The following is a 23,321-nucleotide window of genomic DNA, read 5'->3' as shown; positions in this document are numbered from 1 at the left end:
TCAATCAAATTTAAGTTTATTGCATGAACGAAAAAATTTAGTAAAATTCTAAACAGGTTTAGGATTCAACAAACGAATGTACAAATGTGTATATGTTTTTGGTATCTCCTTTTTTAATATGAAAACATACCAGGAATTGGGAATCCGCAAACAAATCAAATCCAATATGTCAGGAAGCTTGTTGAATGCGCTCCTCTCCAAGCATAAATCGTGCTTAAACCTTGCTTGAAAGTCGTTTGCTGAATGATGAATCTATGCTCCTCTCCAACTTAAATCGTCATCAAACCTTGCTTTAGGCAACCTTCAAGCACAACCCAATGAAATTACAGACCTAATACATGGCCCATATTGACATCTAGTCGCTCTCAATTGAAACTACCAAATGTAATGGTATCAAGGGGTAGTTGTGACATAATAATTAATAAGAACTTCTATCATATGCACAATTAAAAAAAACAACTCGAAAAGAAACTGTTGTTTTTGAAATGGGAACAACTGCCAAATGTAATGGTATCAAAAGGTAATTGTGACATAATAATTAACTAGCATTTGCATCAGATGTTGCAAAGGAAACGCCGTAAGGCATAAATTGAAGAACACAAATACAACACAAGATTACTTTGATAAATAATAAAAATATATTGACCACTCAAATCAATGCCCCATTAACTGGAACCACTTAGTAGACATATCTATCAACATTAGGATTATACACAATGATCAAGAAATTTCCCATATACAAACAACACCTTCCACAACAACCTTTTGTCACGTCCACATTTTAAAAAATGCCTTGGAACATGATTGGAATCTCCCATATTGTCTTTTTCATTATGCAGATAAATCTTCCCTATTGCTATTTTCATCATGAATATTGTTAGTTCATTGTTGTAAAGTGTTAGTGTGTTAAAATATACAAACAACACGTTCCACAACAACCTTTTGTCACATCCACATTTTAAAAAATGCCTTGGAACGTGATTGGAATCTCCCATATTGCCTTTTTCATTACGCAGAAAATCCTTCGATCAAGTCTTGTGTAATGTGCAAGACTAATCTTTGTGGGGAAGTCACCGTTGTACACTATGATCCTTTAGAGCCTTTTAGGATTTTAGGCTCTCTTTCAAAATGTTGGTATTTATATCAGGGCCTACCTTCTAAAGAGTGGTTGTTACCGACGGAGTCACAGATGAGGCTTTATTTAATGAGCAAGGAATATTTTCCCTCGTACTCCAACTTTAGAGTACAAGACACTAAAAAAATTATGCAGCGATCCATCTTCAAGATATTTTTCCTGTCAGTTACGAACAAAATGTTTAAAACCTCAGTTCTGCGAAGAACTCTGTTAAGCTGGAATGTAAGAGTTTGCCTTGTATTTGACAAGCGCTTGAGAAAAACTTCTCAGAGGAAATCGTTCAATAGGAGGGTTTCCTTTTCCCTTTTTCAGTTATATCTGTGATCATGAGTTTCCATTAACCCACAAGTTTCTTTGGATCAAGGTTTGATCCGTGAGTATTGACTGTTTTCAGCACAAATTCACCTTAACATAAGCAGGTTTCAGTCTTTTAACATACATCTCATAAGTCCTGACTAATGAGACAACCGACTAGGCTAAACTGCTGAAACCTATGTGATTCCATTCTAACTAACTTGAATGCATGCTGAGACGAATTGATTCAAGGTAAAATATTTGCAAAAACAATAGTTCCCAGAAGAAAAGGTTTCAAACATGTTGAAGAAAATAAATATGAAGATATCGAAAAAACATAACTAATTCATATTGAAACGCCTGTCTGCTTAAAGTATTGCTTGCAAAGAAAAACCGAAGATGATTCGTCCTTTTAACTAAAAAGGAAAAATTCCTCCATTTGCTCATACAATGCAAATGTACCTATACTGTTTGTTGAGAAATTGCTGCCATCCATGCTCTAAATGCCTTTAAAGAAGATAATCTTGGGGAGCAAATAAACAATAGCAGGGATATATGCCTTCAAGATTAAAATTGATGAACAGGAAGATTGCACCGAGAGTCTTATTCTTTCTGGTGAAACACATCAGAGTGAATCTATTCCATTCACTCAAGTCGACTGGAGGAGGCCATGCCCTTGGTTCGATTCTCACAACAGAGGAATCCACTTTAGGGCATGGCGTAAAATGCCTCTTGCTCACATCCATAAGGAGCTTGGTACTGGCCAGAAGATCCACATTGACAGCCAGGCGATTGAAAAGGGAATCACCAGGCTTTGCCACGAGGCGGTGGCCAAATTCCTTCTGAAGCATGAGGGTGGCACTTCGAAACTTGGGCATGGTGGACAAAAGCTTGAAGATGAGCGGAGATGATATCTGGTAAGGTATATTGGCTACACATATGTCAAAAGTTGGCAAGTCTGTTCGTAGTATGTCCCCTCGCACCAACTGTCCATAACAGAAAAGAAAAAGGAGATAGTCATATTAGAGAAGAGCAACTTTGATTTATCGTAATCCCAAAAATTAATAAGGTATCACCAAAGACAAAAATCACAAGGAACAAAAAAGGAATTGCAAGAGACAATTACGAAGACATCACAAGGGAACCTGCAAAGCACATAGCTTAGGCTAACCTTGCAGTAAACATAATCTCTTTCCAGTGCATTTTCCTTGTAAATCTGGCAGAAATTTTGCCAGAATATTGGAATTACAGGTTTGAATTGCATAAATTTAATACTGAGGTGCCCAATTGGACATAAGGGGGTAGGGAATCCATCTGCAACATCAAATTTGCAAAAAGAAGAAGTGTTTTATTGCCAAAATTGGCATTTTTCATTGCCAGACATAAAGTGCAGTACGTTACAAGATTATGGCTTCCCAAAGCACACAAGTACTTCTAAGCATCATTAGATTGGAGAAAGGTAGTAACTGAAGAAAAGAAGGCTGCTATCACATAAGCATGAGGACTTCACCCCATAGCCAGTTTTCATCGCATAGGCATGAGAAATTCACCCTAAACCCAGTTTTCAGATTGGCAAAGATTTGAAAAAGTTTTAATGTATGTGGTATTTCACAAATAAACCTTCTTCAGTATTGTTTTCAATGTAGGATTTTTTTTTGGTTGATGTTTCCAGTTTACAAATGCAGCAAGCGCACCCTTCTCCATTATGGGATTATCACGATGAACTGAAGTCAGGTCATGCAGAAAGCATGCCCATTTCCATTATGTGAATATCACAACGAACTATAGCAGGCTGACAACAGATATTCGAAAACATATGTCTCAGTGATTGTGGCAGAAGACCTACACCTTGCCCCATCCACATGGAGCCGGAGCCTGAGCCGCTGCTTACACAGGTGCATAGAAGCAACAGCTCATGAAGGGAAAACATGTCTCTGAGGATTTGAAACTTGGGGTGGGCATGAAGAGTCACAATCCATGTGGAATTGACATATTGTTAATGAGGTAAATAAGGTGAATGAATGTAAAAACAAGATGCAAAGGAAATTGGAACTCACCTCCAATCTCTGAGCCATTTCGGTCCCCTTTATGCGTTTGTGAACTACTTCGATCATCCGGGGATCGATCTCGACTGCGATGACTCTGTGGGCGGCCTGTAGCAACTCTAGGGTTAGATTTCCAGTACCCGGGCCGATTTCCAGGACGGTATCACTTTCTCTCATGTCCGCTTTCTCAACGATGGATTTGAGAACACCGGGATTTGTGAGAATGTGGGATTTGTGAGAATGTGCTGCCTGCTCAGTACAGCCTTGGGATCAATCAACTCCACCCACAGACAGTACAAGAAAAGCCCGCCAACAGGGTTAGTGGGACGCATGTAGCACTAGAGAGCCCGGTTCAGCTGCCCTGATGAAACTATTCGATCTGCCAAATGAAACGCCCAAACCGTTTGGGCAACCCTTTTGAATCAACGATCAATGGCTGAAATTGTTGCAATCGTCTAACATATAATCGTGTGGCTTACACGATGACAGGTAAGCAGAGAGGGGAGTTGATTTCAGAGGGAAACGCCTTACGGCGTAATAAGAACTTGCATCATATGCACAATTAGAAAAAACAACTCAAAAGGAAACTGTTGTTTTTCAAATGGGAGTTTCTAAAATGGCACTTTAGTTTTAACATGAAAAGAAATTTACAAATTCAACATTCTTAAAATTCTAATTTTTTCATTCCTAAAATTCTAATTTCAGGAAAAATGAAATTTAAAAAAAAATTGACAATTTGAGAGCACTTCTTAAAATTTTTTAAGATATTATTCCAATTTTTTTGTTAAATGACAAAAATCAATTTTTAAATTTTTTTTGACTGGTAAAATTTTCTTCTTACTTCTCTGACTTGCCAGAGACCCTTTGAAGGGCTCTGACGTGTTCAATTTTGATCCCTGGGTGCGATATCTAGATAATAAAAGAAACATGCTAAAAATCCGATTAACTTAAAACTGATATCATAGACCAAGTACAATACTTGAATAATTTTAACAAAATAATAAATCACTACTATCAACCGACAGGTCAAACTTCCCAAATCACAAACAACTTTTTTTTTTTTTTTTTTCAAAAGGTGGAAAAACCTATCAAACTCAGTTTGTCAAACCAACAGTGAGGACAGCCATCTCTGGCTGCTATCCGCGAATGTTAGTTTAACACATCACTGTTATCAAGGAAAACCACGCCACCTGAAATAACCCGCTGGTGGTCCGTAAGGGAGCAGGCTTTCACTCCTGCCAGATGCCTCTGGGTCTTGGGCCGTTAACCTGTTTCCTTACGTCCGAGGAAGACGAGCTCTTAGCCAAGCAGAAGCAGTTTTAGGGCATACTCCAAGCCCAAAATCACAAACAACTTAACTATATATTACAAAGTAATTAATTTATAATTTTTTAATTATTAAAATAATAAAATAATAATAAAGATAATGGAATTGCAGAGTGCTCAAATGAGCTCCCTTGTCATAAAGTCGTACAATTTTATACTCTGCGCCAAGCTTTCACATTCTTGAGAATCGACAATAGCCACCTCAGCTTTTTATATGTTTCGTGCAGCTTTCTCACATTCGTGAATTGATAGTTGGTTGCATTTCGATATCTGGTTTTCTCAACCTAACATTATAACAAGTTACCTAAAAAGAGTATTATATTTGGTTACTACTTTTGCAATTTGCTAGTTCTTGAGGTGCATTTTTTTGGTAAGTGGGATTACTGATTTTTGCATAATTTAGTAGGGGAGATGTGGTCATTAATCTTATATTTAAAAATATAATAATAATAATAATTAAAATATTTTAATTTTATATCAATTTTATATAAATAAATAAAGTAATTAAAAGTAAAAAAAGTTATTTTTTAGTGAGATGTATTTTTTATATAGAATTGAAGGAAAATAATATTACTGATATTATATGATGTTTAGTTTTTTTTTTTTTTATGTTTAGTGTATATGTAATTTTTTTTCAATTGTGGTTCACGGTCACTGAGTGGCCGCTACATCTACGGGCAATAATCTAGGCAGATCCACCTGAAGGGATCTACCCTCCAGTCTAATATGTCAAGCCTAACCCCAAGGGTGTCGAGGAGATTTGACCCCATGACCTCTCAATTGGCAAGGTACATAGCAACAAGAACTCAACCAACTAATCTATCCCTTTGGGCTTCTCAGTTTACATGTAATATTTAAAATAAAAGTATATTAATAAACTCATCAAAACTAGCCCTATCACTCCCAAGAACTATGGGTTTCCTAAGATCCATAAGGATCTATGGGCTTCCTAAGATCCATAAGGAGGGGGCTTCCCTGAGACCCATTGTCAACACTATATGAGGGCCAACATATCCTCTAGCAAAATATTTAGCCCATAAGCTAAAACCCCTTGTTGGCCTTATAGAGTCTTTTGTTAAAGACTCTTCATCGTTTGTCAATGAGTTAAAGGGTATTAAGTTTGATCCCAGAGACATTCTTGTAAGTTTTGTCATAGTCTCCCTTTATACTAATATCCCTATCAATGAGGCCATTTGAATCATCAATCACATTACGGATCCTGATACAGCTAAATTAGTTGAGATTTGTCTTACTTCTACTTTCTTCAACTTTGAAGGAGAATTCTATGAACAAACATGTGGTGTTGCCATGGGTTCTCCCCTTTCCCCTATAGTAGTGAATCTATTTATGGAGGACTTTGAATCTAAGGCTTTGGCCTCTGCTCAATTCAAACCAAAGCTTTGGAAGAGATTCGTTGATGATACATGCGTTATCTAGCCTCATGGCCGTGAAAAGTTGGATCTCTTTTTCCAACATCTCAACAATCAGTCCAACTCCATAAAGTTTACTATGGAGTGTGAAGTCGATGACAACTTACCTTTCCTTGATGTTCTTATTTCTAAGAAGGATGATGGTTCTTTCTCACACCAAGTATTTCAAAAGAAAACTCATACTGAGCAGTATCTTCATGCTAGGTCTCATCATTTCCCTGCTCAAAAGCTAGGTGTTCTCAACACCTTAGCTACTCGTGCATTAAGGATTTCTGACGAGAACCACCTCGCTGATGAAAAGACTCATCTCCTTGAAGTTTTCAATAAGAATGGATATAGTAGGCCCCAAGGTCTTAAAGCCTTCCTTAAAGCTATCAAAGGTCCTATTAAAAAAAAGACCCCAATGATTGTATTTCAAAGATTCATCTTCCTTTTATCCAAGGGACCACGAACAAGATTGCTAAGATCTTGAAGAAGCATAATGTTCCCTCAACCTTTCGGCCCCTAAACACCATTTAGATCTCCTTAAGATTTGTAAAAAAATCCAGTTGACCAGAAAAATATGAAAGGTGTTTACGCAATCCCATGTTCTTACGGGAACCCCTACATTGGTGAAACTTGCTGCTCAATTAATCAAAGACTCCAAGAGCATCAAGCCGACATCAAACATGGGAGAATTCGTTCCTCAACTTTAGCAGAACATTTGGAAAAGACAAAACATCACACCTACATTGAAGAAGCTCAGGTCATTTCTAAGATTGATCATTTTCATCATCGGAAGTTTAGGGAGGACATTGAAATTGAAAGGAGGCCTAGTAATCTTAATAGAGACGATGACTAGAAAATTAGTAGCCCTTTCTTCTAATTTTTTTGAATCAAATTCTATTTCTATTTTATTATTTTACTTATCCTTTTTTTAATCGAATTCTACTTTTGTTTTATTATTTTACATATTCCTTCTCTTTTTATTTTTGAATTTCTTTTTATATTTTTATATATACAATTTTTGAGTTTCGAATTTTCTTCTATCTTCTTTTAGTTACCTTAGGTTATTCATCCACTCTCTTAACTCCTTATTCTTGTGACCTCCTTTCCATTCCTACCTTTGACCTTTTCCTTTCTATTTGAACCTTTTCATTTCTTTTGTTTGTCCTTTTCCTAAGTACATTTTCTTTTATTATTCCTTTAACTGTTTTTTTATTTTCTTTTCAGTCTAATAAAATTCTTAGTTAAAACTAAAAAAAGTTATTCATTTACTTAGCCAAAACTAAATATAATATTTATTTATTTCAAATCTGAATATTTATTATTGATTTATTTAGTTTAAACATTTTTATTTTTATTCAAATCTCTATTAAATTAAATAAATGGATAAAATATTTCTATAATTAATAAATAAAATATTTATTATTTTTTAGTCAAAATTAAATATTTATCTATTTGGACTTAGTTTATCCATTTTTCACCAAAATATTAATCCTTTTAATTTTCATAATTTAAATATTTCCTTTTTGGAATTATAAATTAAAAATTCTAACTGTTACTTTCATTATATGATAAGATTTTTTAATAAATAACAACTTCTAAATCAAAACTAACATTTAGATTTTAACATTCAAAAATGAACTTTCTTCATCGCTAACTCTATTTAAGCTCATGCCATGATTTGATTCTCCATCTTGTCCTGATTATGAACCACACTAGATGGTTTGAAACACGTCGACAAATAAAATTCGATGTAATCTTCTCCGATTTTTTTTTCTTGAAATCAAAAAATATTTCACTGTTAGTTATAAATAAAATATTTCAATGTCCATATTAAAGACAAATAATGCAGTTTACATTAAAAAATATCTTATATTTTTGCTCCCCATTAGTAAGCAAATCTATAATTTATTTCGTTCTTAAGATGAAGTTGATATATAAGATTTAAAAATACTAATAATAAATAAAAATTTAATGGAGTTATATGTTAAATATTTCAATATGTGTGTTGAGTAAAAGATTTTAACATCAAACATATATAGAGAGACAAAAAGTGAGATAATTCTTATTCCATTAATAGGTGCTTTCTAATTCAAAGTATTAGAGAAATTTGTAATTCTTTCAATGTTTATTCTGGATTTGATATACAACATTTAAAAAATTATTATTAATAAAAATAATTAAATATATGTAGAAAAAATGTTAATAACAAAAATATTTAATGTGTGTGTCTATATATATGAGAGATGTTTTCTATTTTTGAATGTGAGATAGCATGTATTAAAATTTAATGCGTGAATCATAAATAAAATATTTCAATGTAAAAAATGTAGATATTTCAATATGCATCTTGACTAAAGATTTTAACATGAGACATATATAGAGAGAGAAAGAGTGAGAGAATTCTTATTCTACTAATAGGTGCTTTCAATTTCAAGGTATGAGGGGGAATTTGTATTTTTTCAATGTTGAATCTGAATTTGATCCATAACATTTTCAAAATATGTGTGTGTGCGTCCATGTGTGTGTGTCCATATATATATATATAGAGAGAGAGAGAGAGAGATGTTTTTTATTTCCCAATGTGAGAGGGGATGTATTGAATTTTTTAACGTGTGAATCATCAATAAAATATTTAATCGTCAACTCTATATATAGAAAAATCGGGCATTGGTCTATTCCCAAAACACCTTGCGACGAAAGAGTCCTTTGCGATACAAAGAGGGTTGAAGATGAAAATCATTTCTCTTGGAATGTCCCACTCTTACTCACATCCGTTCTCATTTCCAAAACTTTTTTCACACTGGCAACCTTCTTGACTTGTTAAGTTAGCAAAACTATAATGATCTCGAAAACTCCTCTCCCTTCTTTTCGGCCATAGAAATAAAATTTTAAAGAGTTTCAATTAATTTCTTTCTTAAGGTTCGCTAGACCATATTTTTTTTATAATTAAAACATTTTATTACTGTGTTGCTCAAAACTAACATAGATCCATCTAACTCTGGATCTACCAAAAGCTAAGATGAATCAAATCTCTCTAAGTGAAAACTTTTCTTCAAGTTCTATACTAAAAAAGAAATTCACATCTTGAAACATTTGATCCTTCTAAACACTTCGTAAATTCAAACTTAGATAAATCTATGCAAAATATTTTATATTCTTTTTATATAATTATTTTTTTAATAAAATATAAACAATAAACCTTAACTTTATTTTACTTATTTTATTTAAGTCATTTAATTTAATTTAATAAAATAAAATAAAATATTTTACCAAAGTCACTATTCCTTATCCATCTTAAAAAAATAATAATTTTCTTTCACACTCGATTTTTTTTTTTTTAATCAATTTCACCCTAGCTTATACCATTTAAATATCGAATAAAATCTATATCTCTTTTATATATTTAATTAATATAGATTAATTTTAATTTAAAATTTAAAAATAGTAAGAGAAATTAAAATAATATATTTTATTATAAATTTTATACTATTATATTTTAATCATTTTTTATAATTATAATTATATATGGGTTATTTTGAATTTTGTAAATTATAATTATAATTATATATATATTTTATTGGAAAATGTTTATAATAGTTTAATATCAAATTATTATTATATTTATTTTAATTAAAATAAAATAAAAAATAAAAATAATATATAAATAATATAATTTAATTTTAAAATTGTGGTGAAGTGAAATGCATTCATAATTAATAATTATTATTTTTTATTTGGTTTATGATGATGATTAACATCTACTGAGATCAATGAGGTGATGATGACAATCATGATGATTAACACCCACTAAGACCAATGAGGTCTATCAAACCTTAAGAAAGAAAGTAATTAATTGAGATTTTTTAATATTTTATTTTTATGATCAAAGAGAAGGGAAAGAAGTGTTCCTAAATCATTATAGTTTTGTTGACTGAAAAGTCAAGGAGGTTGGTAGTGTGACAGATGTTTAGGAAATGGGAACATATGTGAGTAAGAGCCGGGCAATCTAAGAGAAAGTGCTTTTCATTTTCAACCCTCTTAGTATCTGACAATTAATAGATTCTTTCATCCCAGGGTATTTTTGGGATAGACCAACACCAAGTTTTATTTCCAAGCTCATGGGAGTTAGTTCTTATCTTTGTAATGCTCATTTTCTTCTTAGCACTTGTTAAGACAAAGATATAATTTTGGTTAGCAAGAGTGGGGTTGATCACCTCCTTATAATACCTTAGCTTCCTCCTCTAGCTCATCCCACGTTTTGTCCTTAAATTTAGAAGTGATAGTGTTTTTAATATTATCTTTATTCTCTAAGATGATCTCCTCCTTTAACCCCAAATAGTCGAGCCAAGACTAGGCATCATTGTGCCAACCACACTTAGTCCGAGGTGGGGGTTAAATTTTACGTTATTTAAATTAAAAACCATATATTTTTATAACTCATCACCAATGAGGAAAAACATAAAAACATAAATATTAAAATATTAAAAATATATATAAAATAAGAATAAAATGAATGTTTTTCCTAATAAAATGAGAGTAGTAAGAAATATATTTTCCACCTTGATTTTTTCCACCACCTATGAAGGCAGACTTGATATTTGACTTTCATTGCCTAGTTTGGGGTGAAACTAAAAAAGTAGCGTGAGAATTTTACACTCTATGATGCAAAATCTTACACTCTGCAACAGTGAAATGGCTATTTTTAGAAACATGACGAGTAATTGTGAAAACCTAGATACCAAAATATTATTTCAATGTAACATACAACCTTTGCCCGGATACCTTTGATCTCCATTGAGAAGTAATGTGTTGTAGAAAGTATGGTGTAGATTTGCAACTGCTCATGAAGTTTTAATCAAAATCACAAGACACAAACCTACTCTACTGCTCTACAGAAGTTAATTCGCAATTTAGAACAAAAATTTCAAACATGCAATAAGAAATAACACACATGCACACAATATTTTTCCTCGAGAAAGCAATCTGCTAAAAAAACCCTAATGCCTCCTTGCATTAATCTGATGAATAAAGATGTGTTACAATTTCTTTGCTCGACTAAGTGCACCCTACAAGTGAATAACCTATCTCTCTGCTCACTAAGAATCTCTAACCAAGACTTAGTCAATTTCTACCTCTGCTTGAACCCCTATTTCCTTGTGCAACACCTGATAAATTAGGCCCCTATTATTTAAGAATTTCTCCAAAATGGATTGCGCAATTCCCAAGGTTGATCATCCAACTGCATGCAACACTTGTACACTCAAGACTAGTCTAAAACTGACGTTACACTGCCTTGGAATCTCCACCACAACCGGGGAACTCGAATTCTCTACATGCACTAGCTAATTTGGACCGACTGATCAGTTAACTGGATGATCAATGAGTTTGATTGAAGTCCCACTGTACAACTGACCTTCCACTAGTTCCTCCAATAGTTGGAACTAGTCTAACTGAGAACAACTTGAAATCACTGACGTTGATTGCTACAAATTCGCAATCACACATGCTTAACTGAACTCTAACTCCTCAAACTCGAATTTACTGAGTAAACTGGGTGACACAAGCCATGTCACACAAGTTAAATACATCCAAGTTGTCTACTGATGCGGAAATTTGAATTTTCTCAATTTAATCAAGGCAAAAATCAAATTTAGAATTTCTTGCTGCATTTTTCAACACTCCCTCTCAGCAAGAAATGGAATATCAACCACCCCTATCCTACACCTGTGGAACTCGAACTTCCCTGTTGACAAAGCCTTTGTCAAAATGTTAACATATTGTTCCTTTGTCGGAATCTATTGAAGCAACATTATTCGCCTCCACACACAATCCTGTAAATGGTGATACCGAATATCTATATGCTTGGATCGATCATGAAAAATATGATTCTTTGAGAGCTTGATGAAACTCTTATTATCATCATAGATCACAGTTGGATCCATCATCTAACCAAATAATTGCCTCACAAGTTGCTTGACTTACAACCATGTATTCTACTTCTGTCGAGCTAAGTGATGAAAGGAGAATTTGGGGGTATACTAATTTCCCCTTTCATATGAATTTTTCGATCTTGAGGCCTGTGGGTTATGGCCCACAAACCTATCGGAAGCGTTATTGAGAGGCTTTAAGCCTTTAAGCACCCAGAAACAAATAAAATCGTTTTTCCTTTATAAACTCGGGACCACATCACTTAACGCAATACAAAGGAAAACACAGGAAAACCCGCAACCGAACCATAAGCCGGATCTCAAATATTATCCACCCGCATTCATAATTATCGTCAGGTCCGCACTCATCCATCGCCTTTCCATTGCGCTCTCCATTCAAACTCTGATTAGCGATCAAATTATGACAGTCGATCTAGACTCGATCTGACGATAGGACTTTCACCCGATCAACAGAATAGAATGACGACCCTCCACCATTGATCTTCCTTCTTCATATCTGATGGTTGATGTTGGTTTCAAATAGACAACGAGCACAGGTATTAACCGCCCGATAAAGTGATTCCCCTCACCACCTTTGTGCTACATGTTGAATGGTGAGTGGAATTGGGCGCTCACCCTTCCATACCACTTACCATTTAAACCTCGCCTGAAATACCACTTCCACTTATAAACCCACCTTTTCGTCAGTTATCTCCCGCGCTCTTCTCTCATGTGATGACCGTTGATCTATGACATCTAATGGTTCTTATGCATCACCTCTTCACTTCTATGCTCATTCCTTTCCTTTGACTTTACTTCGTCCTTCAGTGTTTTTCCTTGTGATTTTGGGTTTTCCTTCAGGGTTTCGGTTTCCCGCTCTTCCACTTCCTCTGAACTTAACTTCACGAATTCTCCCTTTGCTACTTCTCCAGAGCTTACTCTGATCCTTCCACTGGATTCAGAGATCCTTTATGATTCCTCTGAATCAATATCTCCTCTACGTATCTACAGAACTTTGCCTGCAACCTTCTGTTACAGAACCTATGAATTCATAACTTACATGTAATTCATTCATTAAATACTCGTTTCACACACTTACACAGTTAGGAAATAAACCTCTGTATATATAAGTATAAACAAATGATTACATATTGAGACCTCTGTCTCACACAGGCCTGATCTACAATATCAATGGCTTCCTTCTTTACTCTGCCCGTAGGCTTACATTTATACCAGAAAAGTTCTGTTGAACTAATTCTGGTTCAAATCCTAGATCTATTGAACTGACTCCTAAATGTCCTCTATGTCCACTTCTAACTTCAATTAATTCCTAAGAACTCTCTCTAGTTCCTCGAATCATGAAACTACCTTTAGAGTTATAATTAACTTCTAACTCTCTTGTCATTATTAACCACTCATGTTCTCCTTTATTCGAGAGCATTTACAAACATCCTCACACATCTAATTAATTCCTATTCTAATCACTTAAAGCCTAAATATTACATTAATTTGAGACTTAGGTAACCAACTTCCTTAAAACACATGACCCCCCTTATGTCTACTAAAATACAATGATTTTCCTTGGGTTGAATGCTCCTGCATCAGACTCCCAAAGTAGAAAATATTCATGATCTCTTGATCATGTGTCTTCATGTGTTGATAGAAAACCTCCAGGGTCCCAAACTTTAGTTTGTAACTGTCTAAAAGCTCTGCACCTTTGTTGTTGCTGTATGTCTGCTATTTTCTGTTTCATCTTCCTCTCCTTGTCAATTAGGTTCAAATTCTGATTGATCATGTTTCCTGCTACTATCATTTTCCTCCCTATGGTCTGTTTCATCATTAGCTGCCATAATTCTTCAATCTCCATCTCTAGTACATCCTTGGACTGGTCTATACTTTGCCACTTACTTCTGCCTTTTTCTCTTTGTTTCAGGTTGTTGCTGCTGTGCACTGACTCTTCAATCTGTTCTTCTTCTTCTTGGAATTGTCGAATGCTGTCACTTACTCTTACTCTTCCTCTCATTCTTACTTGTTCTATTATTCTTGATGCCTCCCTTTCATCCTTATCCTCTTTCATGATTATTCCTGTTTGTACTGAATCATGACTTTCCAGCATTCTCTCTAGCAATTGAGCATCTCTGTTCCATGGATTGAATTCTTCCACAGAATCTTCTTCTTTCATCTTTATTTGGTTGCTCATCTGTGCCAAATTTCCTTCAACATCTGCAACAAAACCTGCACTCACAAAACACTTGTTAAAATAAAAAACATAAGGCTTCTGTGCCTTATCTTGATTTGGAAACAATTCAGTTTGCTGCTCTGTTTCTTTCTCCTCTGTCAGCACATTAGTATGCTGTTTTGAATTCTCAAAAGAATTCATGAGACTGTCAACTAGTCTCTCCCCCACATCATCTGCTCTAATGATGTCTTCCTGCTCTTGTCCACTGTAGTGAACTCCTTCTTCTGCAATCACACTGTCATATTCTGAATTTTCTAGCAAATATTCCAACAATGTAATTTCTTTGTGATACTTCATAAGTACTTCATCATCACTTATAATTCCTGCATTCATAAAAAAATTATCAATTTGAAAATCACAAGGTTCAACAGTCTCAAATGTTGCTTCACATATCAGCTCTTCAAACTGAATTTCATCTCCTTCTTTCACAAGAAATTCTTCCTGTGTTGTCACAGTTTCAAATATCAATGCATTATTAAGTTCTTTTTGCTGCAATAAATCATTACTTCTCTCATTTAAGAGACATTCTCCATCCTCCTTTACTTCAGAGTTTTTATCTTCTGAAAGATACTCTTCCATACTTCTGACAATTTCAAAAGATTGCTCATCCTCTGCAAAACGCTCCTTTGTTAGTGTTCCTTCTCCCAAGGTTAAATCCTTTGCATAGGGTTCTTCCTTCTTAACCTCTTTCAATAGATATCCTTCTTTCTTACAAACTGTCTCAATAGTTTCCATGGCTATTTCCATTGTGCCTATCATCATAGTGAACTGATGATCCTTTATTATGTTTTCAGCTAACATAGTCTCTTCTTCAAGTTTGCCTTTAATCTCTTGTTGTTTACCTTCTCCAAGAGCTATCCTTGTCTCACCATCTGCATTAATATCCTTTTTCATTTGTTCTGCATCCATAGACAAACTATCAGTCTTAAAAACATAAGACCCTATGATCCCACTTGGTGTTTTAGCCATCATATCTTCTTGCTGTTCCAAGTTCTCTTTATGACTCAAAAATTCTTTGATGGCCTCCTCTTCAATCTCCTCAAGCCCTTCATTTAGTTGCTTGATATCTTTCCCCAAATGTATATGAGACCTATCTATCTCATCTTCTTCCAGAACATAATTTAGATTATGCTTGTCTTCTTTCTCCTTTATGAAAATATCAACAAATTGTCCTTCTTTACATGTTTCACCTTCAAACATACACAAATTGTCAGATTTAAAACCATGTGACCCTTTGGCCTCACTTGAAGTTTCAGTCCTCAAGTCTTCATCTTCTCTCAGAACTTCACCCTGTTCTGCTTCACAAATGGACACTTCCATTTTCATTTCCAACTCAGCGTCTTTGAGTTCTTCCATCAACCACCTTACTTGCCTATGCTGTAGCCTTCTCTGCAACTTATGCCACTTCATTGGCTTCTTCCTCAAGATCCAACCTAGTCTCTAGCTTTCCTCTAGTATCATCATCAATACATCGAGTTGTTCTTTTAACTTTGCAATTTCCTTGTCAATTTCCTCTTGACTCATCCTCTTGCCATTTGCCTTGGCATCCTCTTTCTTCATCCTTTTTCTGTCGCGATCTTCCTCAGAACCTCTGCTATGACTGTCAACAGCCATCTTATTCTTCTCTATCTTCATGAGCTTCTTACTCGCTTACTATGAGCTGCATTAAAGCCTCTGCAACAACAAGTCCTCCTTGTTGCAACTTACCTCACCAAGATTTCCTCTGTACTTGGTCTTTTGGCAAGCACTTGGTTCTCTATCTCTAGAACCTCCTTTTGGAACTTCTCTCTGCTCCTTCTAGGCTTCAACTCATCTGCACTTCTCAAGAACACAATTGTCCTCTTGTATTTCAATCACAATGAAATACTTGGTTCTGACCACCTCTTCTTTCACTTAGAAAGTATTACCAACTTCCTTCATTACCTTGGAAATTCTACCCACATCCTTTGTGAAATTGCCTTTGTGAGCTGCAACACTACCTCTACAGTAACAAGTCTCCTTCTTGCTACATATGCCTCACTAAGCTTCTCTCCTTTGAGCTCATTGTTGTAGCATCTCTCTGGTTCTTTCCTTTGGAACCAATTGAGCACTCCTTGCTCTAGATTGCTACAACCTTCACACCTTCTTATGCTGTCGCCTGCATATCAATGTATAAACACACATTCTCAAATCAAAATAGAACACATCACCTCACCTTCAAGATCTCAACATGATCTTGTTTCACCATTCCATCTGTACCTTGAATGGATTGTCCTTAGTTTCTTGCATCTACAAGTTCTGTTACACATCACCTCTGTGTGCCCACTTTCTGTCAGATAGAATATGATCCTTCCTTGCCTGCATAAACATCTTAACACATAACTTTGTTCTCAATTCTTTCACATAGAATTTCTTTGTTCTGTTTTAACACCAATTGTTTCAATTACAATTGGCTCTGATACCACTTGATGAAAGGAGAATTTTGGGGTATACCAATTTCCCCTTTCATATGAATTTTTTGATCCTAAGGCCTATGGGTTATGGCCCACAAACCTATCGGAAGAGTTATTGAGAGGCTTTAAGCCTTTAAACACCCGACAACACATAAAATTGATTTTCCTTTATAAACCCAGGACCACATCACTTAACGCAATACAAAGGAAAACATGGGAAAACCCGCAGCCAAACCATAAGCCGGATCTCAAATATTATCCACCCGTGTTCATAATTATCATTGGGTCCACACTCATCCATCGCCTTTCCATTGCGCTGTCCATTTAAACTCCTATCAACGATCAAATTATGACCATCGATCTAGACTCGATCCGACGGTAGGACTTTCACCTGATCAACAAAACAGAACGACGACCCTCTGCTGTCGATCTTCCTTCTTCATATCTGACGGTTGATGTTGGTTTTGAATAGAAAATGAGCACGAGGATTAACCGCCCGATAAAGTGGTTTCCCATCACCACCTTTGTGCTACGTGTCAAATGGTGAGTGGAATCGGGCGCTCACCCTTCCAAACCACTTACCATTTAAACCTCGCCCGAAATACCACTTCCACTTATAAACCCGCCTTTTCGTCAGTTGTCTCCCGCACTCTTCTCTCATGCGATGACCGTTGATCTATGAGATCTAACGGTTCTTATGCATCACATTTTCACTTCTCTGCTCGTTCCTTTCCTTTGACTTTACTTCGTCCTTCAATGTTTTTCCTTGTGGTTTTGGGTTTTCCTTCAGAGTTTTGGTTTTCCGCTCTTTCGCTTCCTCTAAACTTAACTTCATGAATTCTCCCTTCTCTACCTCCCCAGATCTTACTTTGATCCTTCAGCTGGATTCAAAGATCCCTTATGATACCTATGAATCATTATCTCCTCTACCTATCTATAGAACTCTGTCTGCAACCTTCTGTTACAGAACTTATGAATTCATAACTTACATGTAATTCATTCAGTAAATATTCGTTTCACACACTTACACAATTAGGAAATAAACCTCTGTCTATATAAGTATAAACAAATGATTACATATCGAGACCTCTGTCTTACACAGGCTTGATCTACAATATCAATGGCCTCCTTCTTTACTCTGCCCGTAGGCTTACATTTATACCAGAAAAGTTCTGTTGAACTAATTCTGGTTCAAATCCTAGATCTACTAAACTGACTCCTAAATGTCCTCTATGTCCACTTCTAACTTCAATTAATTCCTAAGAACTCTCTCTAGTTCCTTGAATCATGAAACTACCTTTAGAGTTATAATTGACTTCTAACTCTCTTGTCATTATTAACCACTCATGTTCTCCTTTATTCGAGAGCAGTTACAAACATCCTCACACATCTAATTAATTCCTATTCTAATCACTTAAAAGCCTAAATATTACATTAATTTTAGACTTAGGAAACCAACTTCCCTAAAACACATGACCCCCATATGTCTATTAAAATACAATGATTTTCCTTGGGTTGAATGCTCCTGCATCACTAAGTTCCACAAATATTTGCTTCCTGCTGTACCAGGAAACAATTTCGGACCCAACACCGAAAATTACACCTAATATACTCTTTTGGCGTTATGAAATCCCCACCCAATCTGCATCTAGGAAGCCACACAACGTCACTCCCTCTATCCATCTATACCATAGCCTAAACTGGATAGTGCCTATGAGATAATGTAAAACATGCTTAGCTACCTTCCAAAATAATTTGGTTGGCCTAAACATAACTTGGCTTAGATGGTTGACTACATTGCACATATATGGATGTGTGTTCACAAGATACATGAGTAAATCCACTAGCTGTTGATAAATGGTAGCATCCACTTTTTCACCTGAAGTGGCATCCTCCTTCCTCCAGTTGGTAACTAGAGGTGTCTCCATGGGTTTTCAACTCTCCATGTGAAACTTATGTAGTATCTCATTTTCATACTTGCATTAAGAGACAAATAGTTCTCCATCGCCTTGCCATACTTCCAACCCGAGGAAGTAGTGCATGAGACCCATGTCCTTCATTTCAAATTCCCTTGCAAGGTCCTCTTTGCAAGATCTGATCAACTACTCATCACCAGTTAAAATCAAACCATCAACATATAAGACAATAATAAGTGATTTACCTTATACCAAGATATGATAGAGGTTTGCATCTGATTCACTTTTGGTGAAGCCCAAACCGGTGAGATAGTTATCGATCCTGGTGTACCTAGCACGGGGTGCTTGTTTGAGAGCGTATAATGCTCATTCGAGTCTGCACACATGTGACTCTCGATCAAATGTCTCAAATCCTTTTGGTTGATTGATGCATACCTCCTCCTCAATAAACCCATTGAGAAATGTTGTTTTTACATGCATCTGGGGGATGTTCCACCCCATTTGCGCAACTAATGCATGAATCGATCTAATGGATGAGTACCTTGATACAGGAGAAAAGGTCTCCTCGTAGTAAATTACCTCAACTTGAGAGTACCCCTTAGCCAAAAATATAGCTTTATGCTTCTCTATGCTTCCATCTGCTACCTGCTTCACCTTGAAGATCCATCTAGAACCCACTACTGATTTATCTGATGGTCTTCAGACCACTTCCCAAACAATGTTCTTTACAATGGATTCATATTCCTTCACCATTGCATCAACCCATATACGTTTCTCTACTGCTTCCTCAAAAAAGAATGGCTCAGTCTTTACAAGCTTAGTCATTAGATCCATGTAGCCAGTGTACCGATCAGGTGACCTTCTATGCCTATGTTTATTTGAAGGAGCACCCACATTCTCCCTCACATCCTGCACAAGTCTATCAACTTCCTTGGTTAATTTTCTGCCTTCTCTGGATGGTTCTGCTTGAGTGTCTGTCTCCACTCTCTGCTCTTCAATTTGTGGCTTCTCCACAACTTCTTGAGGTTCCTCCTTTGGAGATAAAATCACCTCTTTTGGTGGGATCTGAAGCTCCCCCTCAAGAGAGCACCAAATCACTTTCTCCTCATCAAATTTTACATCCCTTCGAACAATCATTATTCTGAGGGATGGAAAGTACATGATAATTGTGGGGATTTTATGATCAACTTTATGATCAACTCAAGCTTCTTCCTTAATTCTTTGGAGACATGGAAGTAAACATAGGCTCCAAAAATCCTTTAGTGCGACATATCTGACTTCATCCCTGAGAAAGCCTCCTTCGATGTAATCATTCCCAGAACCCGACGATGACTTCATTCTACAAATAGGCTGTTGTGTTGCATACCTCAACCCACAAATGCAGAGGTAGGCCTTGGTCATGTAACATCACCCTTGTAGTTCCCACAATTCTACGATTCTTTCTCTTAGCCACCCCATTTTGCTATGGGTTGTGAGGTGTTGTCAACTCTCGTTGAATGCCTTATTTTGCATATAAATTTTTAAATTATTTCAACACATACTCACCTCTATTATCGCTCCTAAGAGCCTTCATCTTCTTGCCAATTTCTTTCTCAACTAGTGCCTTGAATTCTATGAAATTGGAGAATGTCTCATATTTCTTCCGCATGAAGAAGATCCAACACTGCCATGAGAAGTCATCAATAAAAATGAAAAAATGTTTGTGTCGGACAGTGGAGGTTGTCAAGAAAGGTTCACAAACATCAGAGTGGATCTTTCAAGGATTGCATGTGTTTTGCTGTCCCAATCATGGAAAGTGGATTTTGTGTAGTTCCCAAAGGTACATATTTTGCATACATCCTACTGCTCAAGTGCTCCTTTAGGGAGGCTTGTGGTTGTTTGTTGCATAATCTTCAAGGCACCATGATTCAAATGGCCAAGTCCTATGTGCGAAAGTTCACTAACATCGCGGCTTTGCACCTTCTCCGCCTTTGTGCTTAATGTAGCACAATCTTCCACATCTAGCTTAAATAGGTTATTCACACAAAACCCACTTTTATTCACCTGTCTTGTGGCTATAAGTCTCAGGAATTTTTTTCCTTTGCTAAAGATCACATCATAACCACGATCTTCCAAAATTGTAATAGAGATGAGATTTTTCTTTAGGACCAAACAAAAGATGACATCCTTGAGCCTGAGAGCGGAGCCCGACTCCATATGAAAGGTGATTGTACCAACCTCGGTTGTGTTGTACCTTCCGTTGTCCCCCAGCTTGATGTGCATCTGGAGATCTTTCTACTCTAGGTCACTGAAAAAGTATCTACACCCTGTCATGTGGAATGAGGCACTTGAGTCCAAGTACCACAAGTTCCCCATCACTGTGTTGGCCATGGATGTTGTTAGCCTCCTATACCAATAGGTTTCATTTTTCATGATTGTCATGGGAAGTTCCAAATATGTTTAGCTTTGATGCTGCAAAGACTCCATATTTTTGTGCACAAACATTCCTAAATGGTTTTTGGTACTCTTCCTTTTGTTAAATGGGTGATCCAACAGTTCAATTTGGATCATTGCCATGTTTAAATTGATGTTGTATAATAGAGAAAGAAAATCTGTCCAAACAGTTTAAGCTTGGTAGATTAGTAGTTAGGCAGAGATTAAAAGCGCCCAAGTGTTTAATCTGGGCCCTTGGAAGTAATAAGGGTAGTTTAGATAACAAGTCATTTGAAAAAGAGAAAGAAAAAAGAGCAAATGAGGGTTTGCAAGTCTAAATGCACCCTCCCTGAAGTAACAAAAAATGCTAGGAATGTTAAGATGGGTAGGTAGCCAGGAGTTGCAGAAGTCTAATTCTCTTCAGTTTTGGCCTTGATCAAGAAGGCACATATTGGCACTCGCAGAGGTATCTATGCAGCATTTTGATGACAAAATATGGAAGCATGTCTAACTTCCCCTGTTTCCCCAGAAAATCTCTTTCTAACATCCCTCCAATGGACCTTGGGATTTACCCAACAAGTCCTAGCATCACTTTATCTTTTGAGAAATATTAAGCCAAAGTGTTGGTTTCCATCACACAAGAAAGCCACATTTCTTGTGTAAAATCATTTCTCACTCTGATCTGCTTCTAAATCTAAGTTTACTCATTAAACTTAGCTCTCTGTTCCTCTTTCACATCTCCAATTCATATTGACTTCTAACCTTATTATATAACTCCCTAAGTGTTCCCCTCCCCCTACTATTATAACATTTTATGCAAAAACCCAAAAAATATGTACATACCCTCCCCCTTGGGCATTATAGTCATATATTTTAAAAGTTCGGGAAGTGTGACAAAATCAAAGACTTTAATGTATATAGTTCTCCATGCTATGTTCAGGGATTAAATTGACACCTGGTTAATTTAATAACCCTCACCCGCTATACACTTCATAATGTTAATTCCCTCTTTTCCGCATCACTTGTATAAATTTCTCGCAAACACACATTTACCTTTATCCAAAGTTTCATGTCTCCGTGCTTTATCAAAAGAAAACAATATAATAATGGTTGGGTCCCGCCGTTATCGCGCTGGCGGCTTGTCCTCCCGCCTGTCGTCGGATCTGGGCCCTCCCATCCGACGGTCCTCGGGAATTTCGGAACCCCTCTGCTATCCGTCCTTTACTGCCCGAAAACTGTTAGTGGGATGACGTAGTGCCAGGGACGTGTGCTCGCTTTCTATTGCGTCGGGCGGCCACTGACCATTACCAGGCCCGTACTAAAGGCAGTCCGATAATACAACTTACCACCGTTTGTTCCCACCCCTACATCCTTGCTCACATCAGCAGTCACGTCAACTTCCATTTCACTCTCTATCCGACATGGCCGCCGCGTCATCCGTCCACGTGAACCCGGTCACGCATCGCCACGTCATCCCGCCGTACCCGGGCCTGACCAGTGACGTCATGCTGACGTCATTTGCAAAAAAGGCGCCAAATTCCATTTTTTTTTTATATATTCGCCCAAAATCATCGTTTTCACGCATTTCTATTGGTCAATAGCTGTACTCCCTTGCATGTTGTTTTACGTCGTCTATCCGCTAACTGCAAAATTCGTTCTCTGAGCTGCTGGCGCTACAAATTCATCAACCTTCAATACCTTCGGCCTCACAGTCCCCAGGTATTTACCGATTTCCTCTGCGTACCCTGGTCTTCCGAGTTCTCTGCATTAAAAAAAAAGAAAAAAGCATAATAACTGCTCAAATTCCTAAGTACTAAGACCCTCCATCTGCTAGTTTAGCCCCAAGTTCATCTGAAGGAGGTCCCATTGTTCAAATTTCGCTGAATTCCCACAGCTTCTTGCGCATTTGTGGCTTAAAATCATTAGCAGACAAATTCCACTGTAAAAACAACACTCACTCCCAGCATTGGCTCCTTTCACTTTCTCAACAAAGCTGTTGCCCCCTGTTCACCTAATTCACCCCTTTCTCTTTCTGTAAATCACTCCACCCCTCATAAACCACTGTTCATGCTCTTTGTTGAAATCCAAGTGTAATTCAATTCTAAGCCATAATAAAACGATGGAGACTCCTGTGGTTCTAAACGTTGCCCCTCTAAATGCCCCACATAAGAGTTTGG

At 36.4% G+C, this 23,321-nt stretch overlaps 1 pseudogene; it reads right to left on the bottom strand.

Annotated features, from left to right (window-relative positions):
- Window positions 1-1,898: 1,898 nt before the first annotated feature.
- LOC149219086 (uncharacterized) lies at window positions 1,899-22,581 on the bottom strand (annotated as a pseudogene).
- Window positions 22,582-23,321: the final 740 nt, after the last annotated feature.

This window comes from Pinus tabuliformis, chromosome Q (assembly GCF_031772625.1).
Source record: "Pinus tabuliformis cultivar Carrire ecotype Pingquan chromosome Q, CPIR1, whole genome shotgun sequence".
NCBI classification, from domain to species: Eukaryota; Viridiplantae; Streptophyta; class Pinopsida; order Pinales; family Pinaceae; genus Pinus; species Pinus tabuliformis.
This window is presented reverse-complemented; position numbering and strand designations above follow the sequence as displayed.